We start from the raw sequence: 25,554 nt of genomic DNA on the forward strand, positions 1-25,554 counted from the left end.
TGAGGCCCAATGATCGAACGTCGCTCTGATACCACTTTGTTGGGTTTGTATCCCAACTACTTGCCGATGTGTGGCTGCAGCCACCGTAGAATAAAAGACTGAAAAGAGAAAGATATGAACTGCTGCTGTATTTTCTTATTAATAGAAACGAATTACATTGTTGCCTTTATAGGCTTTCTTATACTATGAAATTACTAATTTATCCCTGTCTAGATTCATCATAGGGGCATCTAAAGAAAGAAAAAATTCAAAGGAAAAATCTACTGTTTATCTTCTCCAACTAATATTCTAAACTTAGAAAAACTCACAGCTAAAAAAAATCTTACAGTTAGCATGCACAGCTAGCACACGCACCCTTCACACGGTTTTGGATTTGCAAAAATCCTCCACCGTATCCAACACAAACAAGGTACCCTACTTTTATTCACACAACCAACTCCAAGACAGAGAACCCCAACTTCTCATTAAGAACCCTAATAAAATTTCAAATATGCCAACAAGGATGGAATTTACTCATAGAAGGATTGAAATTCCAAGCCATACCTTGACAACAAACTGAATAATCATCACCAAGAGCATCTAGAAAGGGCCATGTAACTTTTTCAGCTTCTTCCTACAAGATATGATGTTATAATCCTAGGAAAAGGGCAGAAACAACACTGGCATATCTTCAATGAGCAGTCTTATGGAAGTCACAGAACAAGTGGTGGGAGAATTGCACTAACCTTATCAGGATATGGGAGATCATCAATGTATATAAAATAATCCTCCACAGGTGATGCTACAACCAAATCACTACACAAATAACAAAGATGTTGTCAAGGATTTTTGTATGTGAGGACAACCAATAGAGTTGGTTCGGAATGGAGTATCCCAACCTTTTTCTGATTTTCCATCCGAAAGGATTTGAATCAGAAAAAGTCAGATGTTTGGTCTCTCCAAAACGTCCAGCACCAAAGTGGAAATTCATTGAAAGGCCATCTTTCTTCAATCCATTCCCTTCCTTCTCCCAATCGTAATGAAACAGTTAGGGCTGCTGTATTTGATTCAATTAATGCCATCACATGAAACCAGCCATTAATATATTTTACAAGATAAAGGATAGCAGTCATTTACATGAGAGACCATTCAGAACTGGTTTCTCAACAATCAGGAGAGACTCTTGGCATTAGGAGACATGCAGCCCCAAGCCGATAATTTAGGATGCTTTCCGAAGCACAGCAAACCAGTTGAGAATGGTTTCCCATAAAAACACACCCCCAGATGTCCCTTTTAATGCACGCTATTATTAAAAAGAAGACTACGACATGAATATAAATGAAAACGGAAAAGGAAGCATGATAATAATTCTTGCAGAAATGCCATAACTTACAGATTGTTTAGCTCAAACATGCCAATAATATGCCCATAAATTTCAAGTGAAAATACTTTAGCAGAGTCAAGGAGTCTGATAGATGAAACCCACCTGATGAATAAGATATTCACTTTTGCACACAATAAACAGAGAGCCACTAACTTGTAAACATAAAAGGATACATGGCACATACTCTTTGTCAAAGATGGCTTCCTTGAGAAGCTGCAGCGACTGCAAAATTAATTTGAATCCTTAGAACAAAAGATTTAAAATAAAATAAAATAAAATAATCTACATAACTCCAATTATAACTACGATGAGAACTATAAGCCTACTTAAAGAGAGTACAAGCCTACTTGAGAGAGTAGGATTCCTAGTCCAACTCAGTCATGTATCCAAATGCACCGCATGCATGTGAGATCCGGATTAATCCTCAGCTGGGCCCCGTTGTCTATGTATTGTGGCCCAAAATCAGGCTGTCTGGTCGTTATATGGAACATTTGTACAAGAACAAATACAGTTTAAAACATGATGCAGAGGTATTGGGATCAACCGTTGTCACACAATGTATCATAGAGCAGACCAAGATAATGGCCACAAAGTACTGGGTTTTTGCAGCTTCACTTGAGGGTCATCCCATTCAACCTGGGAGCAATTTTTTTGCAGTATCAATAAATCTACCAATATTATCAGTATCATATGTATCCGATATGATAAAGAAGAGGAATTATAAAATTCACCATGTTGCACGATATTTAGCCATTTATCGTCAAAAATTCTTTATAATGTTCCCTTGAATCATTGATCTATGCGATACATATTGACAATACTCAGACAACACTGGTACCTCCTGAAAATTCCACAAAAAAAAAAAAAAAAACAAAACAAAAAAAAAACAAAAAACAAAAAACAAAAAAAAAAAAAAAAAAAAAAAAAAAAAACAAAAACAAAAACAAACAAAAAAAACAATCAAAACCCCATTTTCCGGAGAAGTAATACTCATCCATTTTTGCAATTGTTATCATACTAGGCCTCCCTACAAATTTCAGTATGCCCTACAACATCAAAAATCCATCATCCTGCCCATTCCACACACCCAAACAGACCGATGTCCTTCCACCTTACTGTGGCATCCAATCTAAGCCTTCAAAAACCCAATGAAGGCTCTAACTTAGATATTAAATGATCTTACCATTTGATTTCCATCAAGCTTGATAAAAACATATCTATGATGAAAACAAACAATCCAATGGTTAAAATTCATCTAAAAACATTTGAAAAACATATGACGGTGTTGGCCAGCTATTTTAAGCTTGATGGAGCATCCAAGAGGTAGGTCTAGCTACTAAACTTAATCCTAGGCAACAAGTGGATTCTTTTTTAAAGTACATCAAGCCTCACCTGAATCTTAACATGAGAACCCAATATCGCATGTGCCAACCACTGTAAAATCAAAGGTGTATCAAAGACCTATATTAAGACCCCTGAAGTCCTTTGTAATCTCAAGTATGAGGACAAGTCCAGGTTAGTGCACGATTAAGTTGCTCCAGTCCAAAAATGATGGGTTCTCTTGGTAAGGAGACTTCACACGATCCATCCAATGTAGATATTCAATCGAGTCTAGAACTAGATCTCAATAAATAAATGACCTGTACTATTGTCTATGATGGACAACAACAACCAAATGTAGATGGTGAAGATAAATCCATCCTGTTTCGTCATTGGCTAATATCACATAGGATGGCCATAAAACTGACCAGGGGTTGCCTTCCCCCACTGAGATGGTTGTGGAGAATTATGGGTACTCAAGTGTATTGAACATCAATCTCCACTAGCCAATCTGGGCTGTTGTGTCCCTTGCATTCTTTACCCAAAGGTAAAGGAATTTCAGGAGAAATCCTTACAGCCCATTAATTTGCCCGAGTTTCCAATTAAAATTAACAATAAAGAACATAATAAAGTAGATCACTAGTGAACCTGTTCCATTCACCAAAAGAGGTCACTAATGACCAAATTCCAAACATCAAAATGATCGAATGAGTCAAATTGGCTTGAAAGGGCACACATAACTCCAACAATGGACGCATGGACATATCATGTATGTGGGGACAGAGCTAATGACTATGAACCGCCTTGTAACTCCATGTGGGTTTGAGGCAAAGGTATTGCTTTCATTCTCTTTGATTTCTGGATGTATTGCTCATGTTTTATCACTTGCATTGTATGGTTTGAACAATATGAACTCATTTTGAATATATCATATAACTGCATTGTTTTTTTTTCCAACAGCACTTGTTTAGGGCCTTATAAAAAGGAAACTTATTATGTATATTTATTTTCTGCAATATTTTGATACCTAAATGTGTAAACATGTATCTTTTGACATCTCTTGAGATGTCATTGAAAAAATCCTCCTTTTCCCAATGTTCCCTCAGTCATCGATACATGTAACAATATCGATACTCTAAATAGACCCTTTGATCTTCACCGAGTCTTTGCATATCACCCAATTTTGGAAGATTTCATATTTCCATTCTTGAGTCCTCATTGCGAGCAGTATTCTCAACCGTATCAGGTAGTGTTTGGAATTCGACAACCTGGCCTATGTTACTTGGCATCATATGGCGCAATTCACCAAAAGGAAAACAATTACAATTCAGTGAGTCGGATCAACGAGCTGGGAGATGAATGCAAGTTCATACAAAGGTTAGGCAGTTGCACATACATATGCCAAGTTTTTAACAATCAGCTTGAGTTGCTCTTGGATCCCCAATTTCAGAGGTTTTAGATTACCCATGCTCAAGCTCCTCGCTAGCTTGGAATCCTCACCCCATAGCCAATTGCGTCGTGAATTTGGTGCTACTGGGCTTGCTTAAGTTGGTAACAGAGCAGGGTACATTCTTCGGGAAGGAGACAATTGCAATTGTCGGATCAACGAGTTGGAGATCAATGCAATTTTCTACAACTGTTTGGTAATTGTAGATACACACACCAATTGTTCGATGTTTGCTTGATCCATGCAAATTTCTACGAAGGTTCGGTGAATTGTAGTTGTGCACATCAATTTCAACCAATAACAGTAACGGTGGCCGTAATAGCCACTGTCGTTACTGTTACGATACAGGCCATAACAGCCATTATGGCATTTTTTATTTTTTATTTTTTATTTTGAAAAAAAAAAAAAAAAAAACATGTTTCTGGACCGTTATGGGTCCGTTACAGTCACAGGGCCGTCACAGGCAATTTTTTCTGTAATGGCCGCTATGGCTGTTTCAGCCCTGTAACACGTAATTTTTATGGTTGTTACCGTTACGTAACAGTTTTTGTATACCTTGATTTCAATAAAATTGTTGGATCCACATCTAGGCTCTAAGGAGTTAGTTGCAACTACAATCTGCATATGTTCGACAGATTACTCGAACATCGACAAAGTTCTTTAGGAGGGGCGGTTTAGCTTCAAACACTACGTGTTCGACAAATTGAATGATCCAAGTAACCTCTCCCTACAATCTTCCTTTCTATTTCCATTTCCTTCCACAACAAGCTGCCATACCATCCGAATCCCAGCCATAAACCCCATCATAGACATTACCTATCCTTCACCAAAAATCACCTCAACCACATCCAACCAACCAAACATCCAATCAGCCCAACAGATTTCGCAAATTTGTTCCTACATCCTTCATGGCTCTACATGACCAAGGCCGTGGACAACATACCGAAGACACGAAAAATGGAAATTGGAGGCCTCCAATAACAAATCAAACAATTGACTCAACACATGGAACTTAAAACACTATGAGCCAAGTAGATAACACAAATCTAATAGCTCGCAACCCACGTGTAGTCCGTTGATTTACACACGTAATTAGGTGGAAGACTCCAACCACTTGATCGTCACCAAATTCCCTATGGCTTTTGAGCATCTCTTCTATGAAGTTATGCCTTATGCACATGTGAGATAGTTGGATTTGGACAAAGCTCCAATCTTCAATGAGGTGCCTAACGAGTAACCAGACTCCATTGGAGATTTGGCCTACGACAAGGAACCAGAGAAGTATCAAGACAGAGATCCATTCTTTGACAAATAGCCAAAAGAAGTGTGTAAACTTCAGTAACTATTGGCAGTTGGATCTAACGGCTCCCACTATTGCCTACTCAGATGAATATATGGTGATTGCGATGGTCCAGGCTAACAAGATGCTAGCATTGGTCTGCATTCATGAAATCAATGACAATGGAAATGATTTTTATGGCCCCTTGGTAGATGAGTTGCAGGAAGACATAATGAAGTAATTTCAATTACCTCCCAGGGTACCCATGAGCGACAATGCACTCAAGTTAGGCAGATAGCATTCACGGACATAAAGCTTACCCCAGGACAAGTTCTTCACAACAGGAGGAGACTGATGCAACACATCCCTCACCACACCATGTGTCACCAAGCAGACCATGATCATGGTCCATGAAGTGTCGGGTTTTCACAGCTTCACTTGAGGATCATCGTATTCGACTCATAAAGATAGCAAAGGACCTCGCTTGCAAGCCCCACGGGCACTGAGACATTTAGATCACCAGAAATCTTGAAGAAAACACCATTCAAGTGGGCCCATAAACAATAGGCCCCAAGATCAAGCCCGGATGGAAGAAAATTGTTGATCAATTAACACAATGAAAACAGATGGAAATTGTCTTTTGCCAGCCTGAGATGTTTTGGAAACCATTACCAGTTGGCAGGAATCCTCATTTCTACCAAACAGTGTTCTGGAAACCATTACCAGTTGGCGGAAATCCATTTCCCACCCATCAGAAAGTCTTTTGTTTCGAGACAAGCTTGCATGTTTTGCTTCTCTACTTCAGGAATAAGCGTGAAGTTAACGACTGTTGCTATGTTTTGATCGTTTTACAGTTGAAAATAGATGCTAAGGGATTGATCAATGGTCTAGATTGCTAGTTGCTAGGGCTTAGTATATATACATCTAATGTAATATAAGGGGAGACTTTTTGCTAATGAAATGAAATTTATTTCTCTTGCGAGAAAGAGGACAAAACATGGAGGATGGATTTCCCTTCTCTTGTTCTTAAGATCGGATCCAATCTTCAATTGAGTCAATCATGGATCGCCCAATTTTGGAGGATTCCGTGTCCCATTGCTTGAGTTGCTCACTAGGACTAGAATCTTAACCACATCCAGTTGTTTCATGGATTTAGCACATTCAGGCCTGCATTAAAAGGGTTGATTGACATCTAACAATTGATGCATAAATGTCACTCACTGGTCCAGATCAGACTAACTTTCAGGCCACAAGACATGCATCAGTGCCTACTTGATAGACATTCTGGATCTTGCACACATAAATGGGGAGGGCAGGACTCAAAATTGAGTAGCCATAGTATATAATGATAGTGACAGTACAGGTTAATACCTTAGAATGAATCACATGCTCATATGATGATGATAAGGCAATACCAGCTCCGACGTTTATGATAATCAACATTAACAAGCATTACAACAATCCAAAATATGGTTGTTTTTTTTTTCAATCTATCCATCTAATTAATATATAGAACCCTAATGAGTGCGAAGCAAATAATGAACATTTTATTTACTCATATAAACTCAATCATAACTTTATTATCATTCTCCTTCTTCTTGTTTGGAACCTGAACTCACCATTCATAACTTATCATCTCTATGTTAGAACATGGGACATAAAAGTAAAAGGTGAAAAATAGAAAGGGGCGCAGAGTGCAAAGAGTCTTCTATCTGACATTTCTGGGAGGACCTTATTCTAGTATTATCTCCTTGTTCCATCATCATCTAGTGAAATAAGACGGTCGAGTTCTCTTAGACACTGTGGCACCATGCGTAGGTCCTGTTAGCCATCAGTTACTATGGAGTGTTTAGTTAATCTAAGTATGGTTATCTTAGGTTACATCCAATACTGTATCTGATAGTGTAAACAACTCTATGAGAGTTGCAACTTGGGGCACCCACCAATTTTCTTTTAATGATAACAAAAATTCTTTTCTTTTTTATGGACAACAAATTCTATTCAAATAAGATGAGATTACCCCACTGGCAACGAATTCCCTGTACAAAGCAATGTGCAATAGAGCCCTGTCATTGCTATTGCTACATTTCATCTTGTAGGTTTTGTTGTAGGGGTTTCTACTTCAGTTGCTGCTTAGAGTGCTGGTTTGTGTCACATTACTTTGCCGATGTTCAGTAGGGTTGCTTAGGTAAAAATACTTTAAAGAAAAAAGATTTGTGGAACTTCAATGCAATCTGCATAACAATAAAACTTAGTTTGAATAAAAACAGCAGAAGTGATACATTTATACTCAAGGAGAACTATTAGTGCATCAAGTTTCAGTCATAACTTCAGAGAGGGAGGATGGTTGATGCAGGACAATTAACCACTTGCTCTAAAAGTTCAAACTTTTAGAGCAAGTGGTTAATTGTCCTACATCAAATTAGTATCAGAGCAGGACATCTCACGTTCAAGACTCCTCACCGGGGGTGATTAATGCAGGGGTATTTTCATACCGGGCTTTAGTGGGGTGGCTTAGGGGATACGAGGACACACTCGGGGTATGAGGCCCGTGTGAATCGGGTGGCTCATGTAAGGCGGAACCCATTTAATTTGGGGCCCAGGAGGGGGTGAAACCCATGTGATTTGGGCCCACGAGGAGGGTTCGGCCGAGGACCTAACCCATGGATGAGATAAAAGGATTAATTCGCCATGCTCTATCAGTTCGAGCTTTTAGAACAAGTGGTTAATTGTCCTGCATCAATGGTGTACCTCTACTCATGCCCTCACACCCTCAACAAAATGGGCTAGCAGAGAGTTAGAACGGACATATCATTTAAATTACAAGATTTCTCCTTGTGGCTTCATGGAAGCTCAAGTCATTTTATCAGAGCAGCAGTTCTTGCAGGAGAATCAAAGAGCTTCCATGGTTTGAACGATAACATTCCATCTTTTGGTTAACAGGTAGGCATCATTAGCTTTGTGTTCATGTGTACATGGACATGCACAGTAATGGATCCCGAACATGAGAGAGACAAACCTAAAACACATCAAAATTAATAAAATATTTTAATGATAAAGAAACAAAATATTATTGTATATTTATTAGTTCCTATCTACCCTGTGATTTAGGTGTAAAACACATCTACACAAGATCTGTACCAGTCCAAAAAACCATGCCCAAGAAACATAGATGTCCGTTTTTTTTTTCTTGAGCCTACACCTAAGATACTTTGCTGGTTTCAACTCAAGTCAAAAATAAATAAATAAATAAAATAATAACAATAAACTGAACCTACTGATGCTCAATCATGCGAAGAACTAAAAAGATCATATTATAAAATATTTATTTCTGTATATTGTGTACACAGTTTTCCATTGAGACTAATGGGCTCTCCAAGTGATTATGAGAAAGATACTAGTGCAAGTTTCAACTTAAAGGTCCTGAAGAATCAATACTGTTAGGAGGGATGCAACACTAGAAATCTAACCAAAAATGATGGTCCATGCACGACACCAGTTGCCGGAGAGTGTACCGTGAATGCAAGTTCCTTTATTTGCTGTCTAAATGATGTTTCATCATGACAATCAACATCATCTGGCAAAGCAATGCAGTCCCACCACCTACAGGCATATTATAAATACTTGTCTTAATTTGTTTTAGCAATAATCTTCTACTCCCACAACAAAGCAACATGAAAATGCAATGAAAAAGGAAATATATGAATTAAGAGTAACATCCATAATAACTGATAACTTATGATACTCAAAACTTAATGATATGCATCAATGGAACCATAACACCTTAAAATTATTGACTAGGTAAATACAAGGGAAATTATGCTGTTTCATATAATACAATGCAATATGAGAAGGTATAAGCATAAAAATGGCGCAGAACATGTGTTGATGCCAATGTACAAAAGAGTTATGGGACTGAGCAGGACCTAGGCATGAACCATAGCGAGGTGCCGTGCTTGACTCCAAAGAGCGGACAAGGCACCTATGTGCAGCTCCTTGTAAAAATGAGGTGCCGCATGGGACCATGTTGGTCATTTTACAACCAGAAAAGGATAGGAATTTTTTGGAAAATATCTTTTGCAAGGAAAATTCACTCTCAAAATTTTGTCTTGATTATGGTATTCATTTTAAGTAAGCTTCTCAACACTGACGGACACTCAGATATTAAACATGGAGGGACGCTAGATTGCTTTAGCCTTGTGTGTCCAAATGAATGGTTTAATTATTCAATATATGGATGTTTAATTGTTTACTTTTAATGGTTTGTATATCTCTGTTTTTTGTTTTTTTTTTTTACATGATTTAGATAAGATCGGATTTTTATCAAAGGAAAAAATAAAAATAAAAATAAAAAATGAATGTATCTTGAAAAGAAGAGAGTGTATTATCGTTTGTCAGAGGAGAATGAAGCTGATCAGGTAAAGTCCCAACATGGTCCATCTAACGAACAGTTGGTGGATGTCCTTATAAAAGGCCTATCAAGGGAACGAAAGCTGTCTTAAGCAAGCTTTCGGTGCACCAAAACTGCATCTAATCTTGAAGGGGAATGTTCAAGAAATGACATGACTTAATATTTTTTTGCCCCTCATCATTTCTTCACATGAAGAGGTTAGAGAAGGGTGCGTCCATCATCTGTATTTTACTAGTGGAAAACCCTGAAACTTCAGTTTACATGTGTAAAATGTACATCAGATTATCTAAGCCCGCACACAGCAGAGAGTCATTCATGCATGTGGAGCATTGGAGGGAAGCATCAGGTGGGGGGCCCTTGTAGATGATCAGGCTCAAAAATCAGGCTAGTCCATTCATCAGGTGGGGCACACGTGCAGTGGATGTGGATCATTAGAAAATTTTGTCAAGCTGAACATTGTTTTACCACGTGTGACCCACCTGATGACTGGACTGTCCTGATATCCAGAACAACACATGCCCACCTATGTACAACTTGGATGTCCCACAAAAAGGCTAGGTTTGCATGCATGTCTGTGTGCAGAGATACATGCTGGCCTTAGGGAAGCTTGTGCATATGCATGTATCAACAAGGAGTCCAGTTTTTTTTTTTTTTTTCCAAAGGTAACAAAAAGTCCATCAATAGCACTTTAATAAGATTCTTAGCTCAACAACGTCTCACATATCCATGCACAAATATCTCTACGTTGTTTACATTATAAGGCAAATGCTTTGACTAAATTGATAAGTTACATCAATTGTAAGATGACAGAGAAACACGACACACCTTCTCTTGAATCCCATTGAGATTGGTTTCCAAGCCTCCAAAAGCAGACGAAATCTGGAATCATCCACTCCATTTACCATAGTAGGCTGTTTTTGGTCTTGATGACATGATTTCAACTTCTTGTACCTCAAAATCGTGAATGAGATAACCTACAAAATGGAAATGAAGAAATATGATCAGGAAAGAGGTATCATTTAACTTCCATCTGTCTATATACATATCATAAAATTTTCTCCATTTGTGATATGCTAGTTTGACCCTTATCCTTTTTCAATTTACATAATTTTGCTAGAAAAGTATGGGACGTCTTCTTGTATCAGAGTGAGCATAAAAACATTGAGAAAAGCAAAAAATAATAATAAAATAATAAAATAATAAACAAAAAAGAAGAAGAAGAAGAAAATAAAAAAGTGAACACAACATGTTCACAAAATATTGCTCATAAATAGTGTATAGAGATGCTTACCGACCTTTTTTTCCTTTGCTAACCTTTTAGTTAGGAAGTTCAGCAGATGATTGGGCATAAACTTTGTGATGTAGAACACTCAAAAAATACAACTTTGTATAGAATACAAAGGTTCTTTCACTTATTTATTTGTGATACGATAGAAGTACTTAATCCGACCCATCATTGTCACAAGCAGACGCCTGTGTACCCAAGGGCACTTTAATCAGGGCTTCAAATCGGGCCAGGATCAACCTGATTCTAACTTGGGTTGGGTTAGGTTTGGACCGGATTCTTGTAAACTGATTCTAATCCAGATCAGGTTCAGGTTGAGTCACAACTTGTAGCCCAACCTGGACATGCAGCACTCAACCCAACCCGGCTCCAATCTGTAAGAGTAAACCATTCGTGGCATGGTTTATGTTCCCATTTTAGCATTCAACTCGTTTCAAACCAAAGTCGAGTCAAATTGGACTTGATCAGTTTGTCCTAGCAGGTCATGACAAAACCAACTCAGCTCTCCCTCAAGGCTTGGTTACTTGCTATATTTAAAACATGATCCCTAGTGGGGATCTTCATATCAACGGTTTGGATCAAGTTTCATTACTCAAACAGAAGAATTGGGGTTAAGCCAAGTTCAAGTCATACAATATGAAAATGGGTCGGGTCAGTGTTCAAAATATCGGTATCGCATTACGTATCGCATCCTTGGGATACAGATACGCATCGGTTATCGCACGGAATATATCATTTGTATTAGATAATTTATCACACTTTTTGCAAAACATGGGGAAACATTGGTAAAATGGTTGAATTTTTCAATGAAACTTCAGGGTTGTTTTAAAAAAAAAAAGACCTTAATACACACTTTTAAATCATGACATCTAAAAAAAAAAGTACACATAATAGGTTTGATGGGGACATCACGCGCACACGCGCACTCACACCACCACCCCTATGCACGTACATACGCAGGAGGACCCCACCATCGATCTGGCTCGATGACGACGTCCAGGGAGGGCCTCCTAGCTAGAAGACAAGTTTTGGTTCAAAAAAAAGTGGGCCCGATAGTCAAGAAAAGCCCATCATGGGATCTCATAATCGTATCCCACTCGTCAGATTGATTTCATGTTTTAGATTTTGCTTATTGTTATTATTTAGAACATCGTGAACGCTTTAGATTTCTCTGTTTGCCTTTTATTTTAGTTTACTTCATCGCCAAGTAATAGGTTGCGCACATGGTGCAAGTTTTTGGAGTATAGGTTTTTATTATAAATAGGCACCCCTTGTAGTTTTTTTCATGGATTGAAGATTAATAAAAAAAAATAAATCTGCGTTTTCCTACTCTTTGAGTTGTGAAGCCTAATTGGGTGCGAAGTCCTCCCTTCATCGAAGAGTTAACTACCGTGGTGCGAAGCCACATCTATCCCGATTCACCTCCATCCATTGTCATCTCTACTATCCATCTTCTACCATCCCTTTTTCTCATCTCACCCCATCATCTATACTTCAAATCAATCATCTATTGCAGCAATTCTCCTCCCCACATCAGAATTTCAGAATCCGGCCCTACAGGAGGGCTGCTGCGGAGCACCACGCACAAACCGTATATCGGATCGAGCTCAGATTTGGGGGTTTTAGAGTCCATCCCTGGCCGACTATGGCCAATGTGGCCTTTTTCTGAATAGTGGGCCCCACACACGTGCGGCCGAGATCACATGCACGTGCATCTGGGCCATTGTTGTTGTCCACGCGTGCGGTACTTCTCTGGTTCGTCTCTCTCCTCTCTTTCACCCCGCTTTCACCCAAAATTCCTAAACCTAACCCTAAATTACTCAAATCTCCAATTTTATGCCCCTTTTCTTACCCTAAGGTTCCTCGAATTGGAATTTCTGACTCCCTTGGATTAAGGACTAATTACTATGCATGAGTGGATGATTATTTCTTATCTTCGAGTATCGTTTGGTTCATAATTTTTATTGATTGAGCCCTATCATGTGTAGGCCTGGACCAGCATAGATTTTCCTTAATTGAATGTTTGGACTTTCATGTGGGATATGAAATTTGTGTAATTGTTTCTAAACTAATGTGATCTTAAGCCTGAAATCTCACATATCATTTTTAATTTTCATGTCCTGCATCAAATTTGGTATCAAAGCCTAGGGTTCTTGTAGGGGAATTCATTACATGTTTAGGGTTTGGTTGTTTATGTCCATTACGCATCAATTCTCATCATATATGGCTGTTTAGAGGTCCATAAACCCTGACATAAGCTGCTGAAATTTTCCGTTATCCCCTTATTTGAATTATTTTAGAACTTAGTTTTCTATTTCTAGGTTTAGAAACTTTCCTTTTCTGTTTTTTTTAGAAACTTTCTTAATTTGTTTTTAGAAACTAATTTCCTTTCCTTTTTCTTTTTTAGAAACTAGTTTACTTTCCTTTTTCTTTTTTAGAAACTAACTTACTTTCTATTTTTAGAAACTTTCCTTTTTCTTTTTCTTTAGAAACTAGGTTGTTTTTTTAGAAACTTTTCTAATTTGTTTTTTTTAGAAGCTTTCCTAATTTGTTTCTTTAGAAACTTTCCTAATTTGTTTTTAGAAACTTTCCTTTTTTGTTTTTAGAAACTAGGTTGCTTTTCTTTAGAAACTTTCCTAATTTGTTTTTTTTAGAAACTTTCCTAATTTGATTTTCTTAGAAACTTTCCGTTTTCGTTTTTAGAAACTAGGTTGCTTTTTTTAAAAAAAAACTTTCCTATGTTTTAAAAACTTTCATTTTTCGTTTTTAGAAACTAGGTTGTTTCTTTTAAAAATTTATTTAAAAAACAAAAAAAAAAAAAAAAATCTTATATTTTGACAACTATATTACTGAATTTTGGTTAGTACCCTACACTAAACATGGAACAATTGCAAGAGTCACTAAACAAGCTGTCCCAAAAGTTGGAGTTTATGATTAAACGCTTGGAAATGGACCAATACTTAGAACAACTTGATGTGCGCATTACCCGACTAAAGACCATTGTCAGGACAAACCCCACCATTGCGGTAGATGTCTCATCTCAGGCAGGTGGCCTGGTAGATAGACCAATGAATGGAGTTGGTGAAGGAATCAATTATGGGTGTGCACCGGTGCACCCACCCCATGAGAGACATCAAGACCACTATTTTGAGAGGTACGACATGTATGGCCTTATGGCTGAAGAGAGTGCACAAGACGCTAGTGTAGAGTTACCCACTGAAGCCATTCCGATAATGGATGAGTTATGTGCTGTCTTTCCTGATGATCTACCGGATGAGTCTCCCCCTAGGAGGGATATAGAGCACACCAGAACATGCGACACCGTAATACCTATAGCTGAGTTTGCGTTTAATAGTTCTGTCAATAGGTCCACAGGTCTCAGTCCTTATGAAGTGGTTACTGTTTATAAACCTAGGAAACCTATTGATCTTGTCCCTATGTCACTGTCCCATAGGGTGTCAGAGCCTGCAGAGTCTTTTACGCATCACATTCATTCATGGCATCAAGAAATCAGGCAGAAGATCACTACTAGTAATGAACATTACAAATTTTTTGCAAATCAAGATAAACGTTTCAAAGAATTCAATATTGGGGACTCTGTGATAGTCCGCATCTGGCCCAAACGGTACCCTCCGGGGGCCGTTCGTAAGTTACACGCGCGTAGCGCTGGACCCTTCAAAATTATAAAACGAAACGGTCTCAATGCGTATAAGGTAAATCTTCCACCTTCTATGGGAATTAGTTCCGCATTCAACGTGGAAGATCTAGTTACTTTTCAGGGGACCACTAATACTTTGTCTGGCCCTTCGCCTACCCGTCCTGACCCATTTTCCCATCCTCTACGTCCCATACATACCCTTCCCAACCCATTTTTCTAGCCTTTACCTCTCATACCTACCCGTCCTGACCCATCTTTCCAGTCTCTACCTCCCATACCTATCCTTCCCGACCCATTTTCCCAGCCTCTACTCCCATACCTAACCTTCACACACCCAAAAAGGAAATAGAGGATATTCTAGACCATCAGATAGTTTCAATGTCGGACGGCGGGTTTTAGAAGTACTTGGTTAAATGGAAGTCACGCCCAGCTTCAGACAGCACGTGGCTCACTGAGGAGCTTCAGAGACTTGATCCTGACATTCTGGAGCGGTTCAAGAGTTCTATTTCGCCAGTGGCGAAATCTTCGCAGCCGAGGAGAATTGATGGGAACATCACGCGCACACGCGCACTCACACCACCACCCCTACGCACATACATACGCAGAAGGACCCCACCATCGATCTAGCTCGATGACGACATCCAGGAAGGGCCTCCTAGCTAGAAAAGTTTTGGTTCAAAAAAAAGTGAGCCTGTTAGTCAAGAAAAGCCCATCATGGGATCTCATGATCGTAGCCCACTCATCGAATTGATTTCATATTTTAGGTTTTGCTTATTGCTATTATTTAGAACATCGTGAACGCTTTAGATTTCTCTGTTTATTTTTTATTTTAGTTTACTTCATCGCCAAGTAATAGGTTGCGCACATGGTGCGAGTTTTTGGAGTATAGGTTTTTCTTATACATAGGCACCCCTTGTAGTTTTTTTCATAGATTGAAGATTTATAAAAAAAATTCTGCGTTTTCCTACTCTCTGAGTTGTGAAGCCTAATTGAGTGTGAAGTCCTCCCTTCATCGAAGGGTTAACTACCATGGTGCGAAGCCACATCTATCCCGATTCGCCCTCATCCATTACCATCTCCACTATCCATCTTCTACCATCCCTTCTTCTCATCTCACCCCATCATCTACACTTCGAATCAATCATCTATTGCAACAATTCTCCTCCCCACATCAGAAGTTCAGAATCTGGCCCCACAGGAGGACTGAAACTTCAACGGAGCACCACACACAAACCGTACATCGGATCGAGCTGAGATTTGAGGATTTTGGAGTCTATCCCTGGCCGACCAGGGCCAAGGTGGCCTTTTTCTGAATAGTGGGCCCCACACACGTGCGGCCGAAATCACATGCACGTACATCTGGGCCATTGTTGTTGTCCACGCGCGCAGGACTTCTTTGGTTCGTCTCTTTCCTCTCTTTCACTCCGCTTTCACCCAAAATCCCTAAACATAACCCTAAATTACTCAAATCTCCAATTTTATGCCCCTTTTCTTACCATAGGGTTCCCCAAATTAGAATTTCTGACTCCCTTGGATTAGGGACTAATTACTATGCATTAGTGGATGATTATTTCTTATCTTCGAGTAACGTTTGGTTCATAATTTTTATTGATCCAGCCCTATCATGTGTAGGCCTGGACCCGCATAGATTCCCCTTAATTGAATGTTTGGACTTTCATGTGGGATATGGAATTTGTGTAATTGTTTCTAAACTAACGTGATCTTAAGCCTGAAATCTCGCATATCATATTTCATTTTCATGTTCTGCATCAAGGTTTTCTCGGTATAGGGTCCTAAGTTGTGGTCTGACTGAACTAATGCAACTATATTCAAATTGAATGCATAACATTTAGAATGTGTGTGATGATCATTTAATCAAACACTCCTAAATATTTCCAAATTAGTCTGAATTAACAGCTGGTTGAAGGAAAAAGTAAATAATAATAATAATAATAATTTTTAATAAAAAATGATTTTTATTTACCGAAAATTGACTAGGACTTAACAAATCCGTAGATCGGGCCTCATACATGCTTTGATTTCATGTTTGGAGTGCAACATTGTAAGCAATTTGGGAGAAATTGGGAAATTTTTGAATTTTTCTCAAATCGGATCACCTACACTCAAAATTTCGAAATTAGAGTATATGTGATGATCATTTCATCGAATACTCGTAAATACTTCAAAATTAGTCACAATTGACAACTGGTTGAAAGAAAATTAGAGAGTTAACCTAATGGGTGTCGGGAAAGAAAGGAGTTTAAAGAGGATACATTGACATGATTGAGGATATGTATAAGGGAGCGGTAACAAATGTGAGGACCACTAGTCGATAGACAAGTGACTTTCCAATTACTGTACGCTTGCACGAAGGTCTGCATTGAGCAACCAAATAAGTTGGTGAAGCATTTCCAAGAAGAGATCCCATGGATTATCTTGTTTGCAAGTGGCATAGTTTGATTAACAAGATGAGGGAGGGTGTAAGCACAAAGCTAGATTTATGGAGAGACGCTTAAGAATCTGAAGGATTTAAAATTAGTTGGTATATGGAATGCAATTTTAGTAACAATAGGAATGGAAGCAACAAATAGTTAAGATTGCCAACCAAAAAGTTTCCCAAAAGGACCACTTTCAACATTTGGGGTCAACAATTCATGAGAGTAGGGAGATTGAGAAGGATGCCCATAGAATTCAAGCTAGGTGGAAGAAATGGAGATGTGCCTTTGGAGTTTTATGTTATCATCATGTAACACTCAAACTGAAAGGAATATTTTATAAGATAGCCATAAGACCAGCCATACATTATGGGGCAAAATGTTGGGCAGTTAAGGAACGACATGTTCGTAGGATGAGAGTAGTTGACATGAGGATGTTGAGATGGATGAGTGGCAAGATGAGGAAAAATAGTGTTAGAAATGAACGCATTCAAGGGAACTTAAAAGTAGCACCAATAGGTAATAAGATGAGGGAAAGTAGATTTACATGATTTCGTCATATGCAATAGAGATCACGAACAGCACTGGTTCGAAGGAGTGAGCAGGTACAAGTTGAAGTCTCTCAAAAGAGGGCAAGGGGAAGGCCCAAAAGGACATGGGTGGAGGTAATAACAAAATACTTGATGACCTATGGTCTAACTGAAGTTATGGCCCTTGATAGAGTGATTGATGGAATAGAATTAATGTAGCTGACCCCGATTAGTTGGTATAAGGCTAGATGATGATGATAAGTGCTAGTGCATGAGGTTCTTGAGCAAAACTTAAAATCTCAAACAAATGAAAATAGATTAATATCATGAGTAACTTGGCAGCAAGGAGGAAAATATCATTCGTTCCTGGAAAGAAAGAAAATGATATAAAGATAATTAGAAGGGATAAAAAGTATTAGGACACAAATGTGGCTTCAAAAATGAGAAAAAGAAAATTATTAAAATGGTTCCCAATGAGAACTGCATGATTCTAATCGAGCAGAATGTGCATTGGAGTTGACATCTTACTATTAGCATGTTCTATAAATTTAACAAGTGCTTCCCGACATGAGGTTCCTAAGCTCTCTCCAGTACATAATTTACTACAAAAGGTTGGCAATTCAACATTACTCACAAGCATGTCAAATTACGTACCTAGAATTAAATGAACGAAAAATAGGCATCAATCACTAAACCAAATTAAAGAATGTAGCCAAGCTCAGACAAATTACATTTGGGAAACAATGTCATGGGGTGTATCCTCCATGTAGAAATTATTGGGTCCTGATGTGTCACACCATGAATGACTCCTAATACACCTATTTTGTACAAGCACTCAAGCAGGCTAATGATCAATGATCAAGAGTGTTGATCTGATGAGGCCCAGTCTTGGGGGATATCTAAAAGATCTTCCAGATTAGAGGATCCTGAGCCATCCAAATGTTCAGCCTTGTTTTACTGACCATTGTTGTCCATTTCCATTAATTTTCTACCAAGGATCCCGAATAGCAAATTGCAACTCCTCTTGAATCCTGCCCTACTCTCACTCAGTACTTTCTGGAACCAAGCTTTTATCTCCGCCAACTCCCTGTCACCACCATCATCACATCCCTTTCATTTGTCAATCTTGATCTAGATATTCAGCTATTTATTAGTTACAAAATTTATTAAATGAATCTTACCCAATCAAAATTGAAGGGAAATTTTTATAGGATTGCTTTAAGACCAGTCATGATTTATGGGAGAGAATGTTAAGCAATCAAGGAACAACATGTTCATAAGATGAGTGTAGCTGAAATGAGAATGATGAGATGAATGAGTAGCAAGAAGAGGATGGATAAAATTAGATGAACAAAGATGAGAGAATTTAGGAGTAAAACTAATAGGTAAATAATATGAGAAGTCGACTTAGATGCTTTGGCCATGTGCAACAGAGACCAAAAACTGCACTAGTATGAAGTGAGTTGGTTCAAGTTGAAGGCTCTAAAAGCGCAAAGAGAAGCCTAAAAGGATGTCGGTAGGTAGTCAAATGGGCCCAACCACCTGGTCCAAATGTTAGGCTGGTCCAGTCATCATGCAGGCCACTGTTGGCAATTTATTTGATGCTAACGTTGGTGTGACCTGCGTGATTAGTGGATCACCTCCATCTTTAGGCCAAGTTATCTACATAATGTGGTCCACTTGATGCATGGGTACAGTGTCACACACAAGTGCCATTTTGAAATGATTTGCTGCTTTTCAAAGTGTGCAGGTGCATGTGAGCTTTAGCAGAACTCTAGAACAGAAACATGTTGTGTTACCAACATCTATATTTCATTTACTAAGGTAGGAAATAACATCAGTATCCATAGAAACTTACTGACAGTAAAGCAACAGAAATTACATTTAACCATAACAAATTCTCATACAAATCCAGAAAGCTACAATCTCTTTGTGGAAGCCAACTATCAAAAACAACACTCAAATTTTATATTGAATACACTTAAAATATAAACCCTTGCTCAGAAGTTTCTTGCGGCCTTGACTTCTAGGCTTTCGCTATTGCTTACACCTGTAATTATAGTTAACATGGCTCCATTTTTCTATAACTAGAATCAGTCTTTATAGGATTACATGGATTGAATACAATAGACATGTGATATGTTGGCAAGAAAGACAGTTGCATGTGAAAGTTCACAATCACATGCATCCCATGAATGGAAACTTCACCAAGAAGCAATGTGTGACATGCATCAACTGAACCCGAGAGCAGTTAAAGGAGCAGAATTTATGTCCAGTGAGCAGCCTATTGTAGAACTTTTTCCAAGAATCATAAGAATTCTTGCTTTGGATATGATTGGCAAAACGGAATAGTAATGCCAACCCTAAATAGTTGGGAGTTGGGACAAGGCTATAATGATGGGTTGAACACAATAATGAAAATTTGCACATGAGGTGCGCATATTTATTAGCTTTGTTCACCTGCAGTAATGTTCTTCTTCACACCCTCCAGGACATGGAATGACCGAAGGCAATGTAAACTGCTTAGAGTGAGGCAAAGCCAAGCTACCATTTACTAGCGCCTCCAAGACCTCTTTTGGTACAAGATTGTTGCTCTTCATATTACTTGAAGAACACGACTGTACACTGTCATAGTTCGCCATGAGAGTCTTATCTTCATCATCTGATAATTCAACTGGACAAGCCTCTTCTAAAGAATGTGAAGATGTGTCATGATCATGTTCTGTATTTGCTGGTAATCCCAGAGATTGCAAATAGAGTTTCCTACCAATCTAAAGTTCTATTGAACCAATATAACAAAAACAGTAGCTACATACAAGGCAGTCAACCTGCAAAACATGAGAAATTAGTGAGCGATACGTATATATGAGAGGCCAATCTAAGAAGAGTGAGGCTAAACCACTGCATGACCTCCACACTTGTTGGATGGCGGTTACTCATCCACCATACACGTGGGACATGGCATATATGTATTTCAATGCCAACCACCAAAATAGTCAGCCCCACTGTGGGTGCAGCAAAGCCCAAAAATCACACCGAGTGACTGATCTTAACCGCACATCCAATTAATTTGGACATTTGACCATTTTCCTCTTAGGCATGTGTTGGCCACAAATTGGATGGCTACATATATCCAATAAGTGCGATTTCAGGACACAATACATCCTCATTAGAACCGAGTGACCATGTATGCCACATGTACAGTGGATGAGGCACCGCCATCAAGAAATCACAGAGAAACCATATAGAAGTCTAGCCCAAGAATATGAAGAAACTGCAAATTCCAAAGAAAGAATGGAAAAATGAAAGATTAGATAGAGATAAAAGCAAAAACATGGTCATTGGCACAACCTTATTCGAACTGTGTTGAGCACCAACAAGCATTTGGTCCCTAAAAACCAACTCCCCCTCTCTAAATTCCAAGCTTGCATAGACAGCTGCAGTTGCCAATCCAAATTGAAGATATCACAATTCATGAGAAGTACAATAAAAGTGAATAGACAGTGCAAATAGATTTTGCTAAGGGAGTGTTTGGGTTGAGGGTATACTACAGAAAGCAAATAATTTTCCTTTGATTTGAAATTTCCTTTTTTTTTTCTCTTTTTCATTTTTCCTTTGGAAAGGCTTTCATTTGACATTTTCTCTGTTTGATAAACATAAAAGGAGAAGGAAATCAATTTCCTTTGCTAAGCAAGGGAGTAAAACTTTTTTTTCAAAATATCAATTGATGGGAAAAGAGGTTTCTGCATGATGTGACGCTTTTAGTGCAAAATTGGAAGGAAAAATGTTTCCCTTTGAAAATTGAAATTCAAACCAGACAGTTTCTGTAGTAAAACGAACAGGTGCAAAGGTTTTCCTTCCCCCAATGTCAATCTCACTTTACCATCCGCTTATGTCACACTTGTACTTTTCCTTGCCTTCCCTAGTTTCCCGTCAATCCAAACACACCCTAATAGATCACAACATGTAAAAGATAATCCTCAACATTAAAAAGGCAAAGTATGATCTATGAATTGTTTCTAGCATCATTCATAATGCCTTTTCTAACTTTTCCAATTTATCCTGTTTTCTCACACATTAGTAATTAAGCACAAAACTTTTTAGACCCAATCTGCAAAAAACCATAATCTTCAGCAAAGCATTGGAATGCAGCTGCAATACACTATAACAGAACTGTACTATATAGTATATACTGTACCGAAGTGGGTTGGATGTCATAAAAATTATTGGGTGTACACAAAAAAATAAAAATATGGGGTACTATCATCAAACAGATTCTAGGCGATACACTAAGATCATATGTAGATGCATCATTTCTTGCATTTGCAGTTTCAAGCATGAGAATATTATCCACGAATGGAAATGTTATGAATTAGTTTATAGTCTGGCAAAGCATGACCATCCATAAGCATGCACATAGCTATTGTACACTTAGCATATACATGCATGCTGTAATTCAGTCCAAATCGCACCCAACTATAGATAGGACATGCCTCAAAATGGACACATGAACACATACTGCTGAACTAGACCCCTGGCTATTTTACATTTTAACCGTACACTTGATGGCCGCTGACTGGATATTTCAGATCATACGTTCAGTGTGATCTTTGGCTTATGAGACCCATCTACAGTTTGGTGCCAATTTCAGCATCCTGAGCTGAGGAATCATATGATACACAGCCTATGTGTTTGCTCAATATACACAGATTTTGAGTTCTGAAAACTGGGACCCACAGTTCAGCAGTCCAGACAATTGGTATATTGCCTCACACTGCTAGTGGACTACTCCCCAAAAATTTCCCAGATCGGTATATCCCAGCAACCAATCTTGGAACTTTTGATCAGCTGAATGTGGACCATTGTTGCATTTCTCTTCTTAAATATCCATCTGTGGACCACAAATCGAATGGTTAGGATTGTCTCATTGAGGAGAGTTTTATAGCTTGGATTATAAAACCACGAGTCTTACTTTTCATAACCAAAAACACGCAGATAACATGCAAACAATTCCTATTTCACAATATGTTCAGGACCATCCCTGAGATATACGGCATGAAACATTATATCATGAAGCCAACCTACAAATGGCTCGGTTTACATGATGGTGGGCCGCACCTGTACCATTTCTGGGCCAATTAAAACAAACAATGTTCCTCTCGATCAAGCATTATATAATCACTCTTCACAACATATTATCATGTGGAGTAAACATCGTTAGGCATTCAAAATTTATGGCAAAAAGAAGTAAGTGAATATCTACACCCACTATTACTGCTAAACACGCCCATCATTTCTACTCTTGGTTATAAAACCGTATAAAATCTTTACCATAGTATAACCAAAAACAGAGAAGATGGGCGTATTAAGCAAACGGTGGATAAAATGAGTAGAAAAAGAAGATACCCTTTCCATGTTCTTCACTCTGCTTAATTTCAAGACCACGACATCGCCTTTCTGTAATAAGCTGGTCATAGTAGTCCTTTATCAAAAATAAGGGTGAGAATGTCAACTTATGTCACAGGCAACCAAATTGATATTTACACCTGCCTTTTTATATACTTGCATCCCATTTTTTAGGCACATTGAAAAGGGGTGTGGATAAAAACAGAGGGAGCGTTTGGAAAATAAAAATACAAGAGAAAGGTGTCGTTGGAGATGGAATGCCTGAGAAAGAGGGAGTTGTGAGCAGGGCTGTAATTATATCTGAGTACTCCTTGTCCAAAGGGCAGATTATACTCGCCATCCGTTTTCAGAGAGAGAGAGGAGGAGGAGGAGGGAGGGAAGGTTTTGAAAATCCTTCGAGAGCGCCAGGGAGAATGGAAGAGGAAGCTTGCCACACGAACGCTCTAGCTCTACAAGAGATGATTAATGTGGTAGGTACATGGATAAAGAGAAGAGATTATCATTTGCTTCTCAAGTGTAGAGCTTGAATCGACAAAGAAAGATAAAATCTCTAAAAACAAGAAATGAACTTTGATATTATTGAATTTAAGTAATGTTTACATCCTATATAATGGCATTATATAAGCAAAATAAAAACTAGACCTTTGATTTGAAATAAACACTTTCCTGACATAGTATAAATTAACAAAAATAGTAATAAGTTGTCTAATCGTTTCAAAACTCATAAAAAATCTGCAGATGAGTTAAACTCGAAGAGGTTGTTTGGCAGTGACGATTCAGAGGTATTCGGGGGTATTTAGAAGTTGTTGAGGTTTTTGGGTGCATTTGGAGGTTGGATTTGGGGTATTTGGGTTCCCAAAATCAGTGATTTTGAAAAATGCAATCCCCCTCTTGGACTGTTGCCACTCTCGTTTATAAAGGAGATATTCGCGGCGGCTAGACAGAGAGATGTAGAGAGAGAGGTAACATGGGAAGAGGGTTAGAGAGAGAGAGCGGCTATGAGAGAGAGAGAGAGAGAGAGAGAGAGCAGACTGATTACGAGCGTCGCACTTTTTGGCCGTTGAAGGTGGTGGTGTCGGGTAACAAGAGACGAAAGCGGAAAAGGAGTGTGTTTTGGACGCGGATTGCTAGCGACTACGACTGGAGGAAGTTCCTGCGGTCTGAACCTGGGTGGGGCCCACGGTGATGTTTGTGTCAAATACACCCCGTTCATCTGTTTTGCCAGCTCGTTTTAGGATATCACCCAAAAATGAGGAAAACATAAAACTCAAGTGGGCCACAGGAGGGAAAAAACCGAGTGTTGAATGCCCACCATTGAAACACATGGGACCACGTTTTGGGCGGGCGCGGATTGGGTGCTACTGCTACCCCCGCTAGGACGGGGCCGGCTATCCGTGGATCCCCGGATCCACCAAGGTGGGTGGGACCCCTGACCCCTGGGGCCCACCATAATGCATGTGACTACATCCACGCCGTCCATCTTTATTGAAAGCTCATTTTATGGCATGATCCCAAAAGTAAAGTAGATCCAAATTTCAGATGGACCATAGTGGAGGAAATAGTGGTAATTGACCATTAAAAACTTTTCGTGGGCCCACAAAAGCTTTGGATGAAGATGATATTTGTGTAGTTTCTTCATCTTGCTGTTTGTGACCTTATCAACCGGTTGGATGGCAAATAAATATTCCAATGGAATCCATGAAGTTTTTAACATTGGGGTTCAATCTTGATTGTTTCATGTGGTGTAGTCCACTTAAGATTTGGGTCAGTTTAATTTTTTGGGATGTCTGACAAAATGAACTGTCAAAATAGTTGGATGGTGTAGTCCACTTAAGATTTGGGTCAGTTTAATTTTTTGGGATGTCTAATAAAATGAGCTGTCAAAATAGTTAGATGGTGTGGATCTAATGCACATACATCAGTGTGAGACCCCGGCTCCACCTAAGATGGTGCAGCCTCACTAGGGGGGCTACCTTGATGTGTGTATTTAGTATCCACCTGATTCATTCGCTATTTGGGGGAAATTGTTTGCTAATATCTACATTTTAGGCCCACTTTTGAAATATCGAGGATGCTTAAATGAGTTGATTTCGATCTTATTTGAAAACTCATTGAATTATTTTTCCACTAAGTCAAAGATTGCTCCTATTTAACTTGTAATGAGATAAATTGTGAAAAATTTTGTAGGATTGCACAAGATTCGAAATGAGAGTAAATGAGAATAATTTGTTAATGTCATTATAGACTTTAGACCCACTTTTGAAAAGTCAAAACATATTCAAATAATATGCTTTGAGTCATATTTGAAAGTTTGTCGAATTATTTTTACAACGAGTTCAAGATCACTCTGATTTGCCCTACAATAAGGGGGTTATAACCATTCTCGTAAGATCGTGTGATGTTGGAAATGAGAATGAACA

The 25,554-nt window shown here is 38.6% G+C and overlaps 1 pseudogene; it reads right to left on the reverse strand.

The window, feature by feature from the left end:
* Positions 1-541: 541 nt before the first annotated feature.
* LOC131220154 (histone-lysine N-methyltransferase ATXR2-like) lies at positions 542-23,301 on the reverse strand (annotated as a pseudogene).
* Between the last annotated feature and the right edge of the window lie 2,253 nt (positions 23,302-25,554).

Source organism: Magnolia sinica, chromosome 12 (assembly GCF_029962835.1).
Source record: "Magnolia sinica isolate HGM2019 chromosome 12, MsV1, whole genome shotgun sequence".
NCBI lineage: Eukaryota > Viridiplantae > Streptophyta > Magnoliopsida > Magnoliales > Magnoliaceae > Magnolia > Magnolia sinica.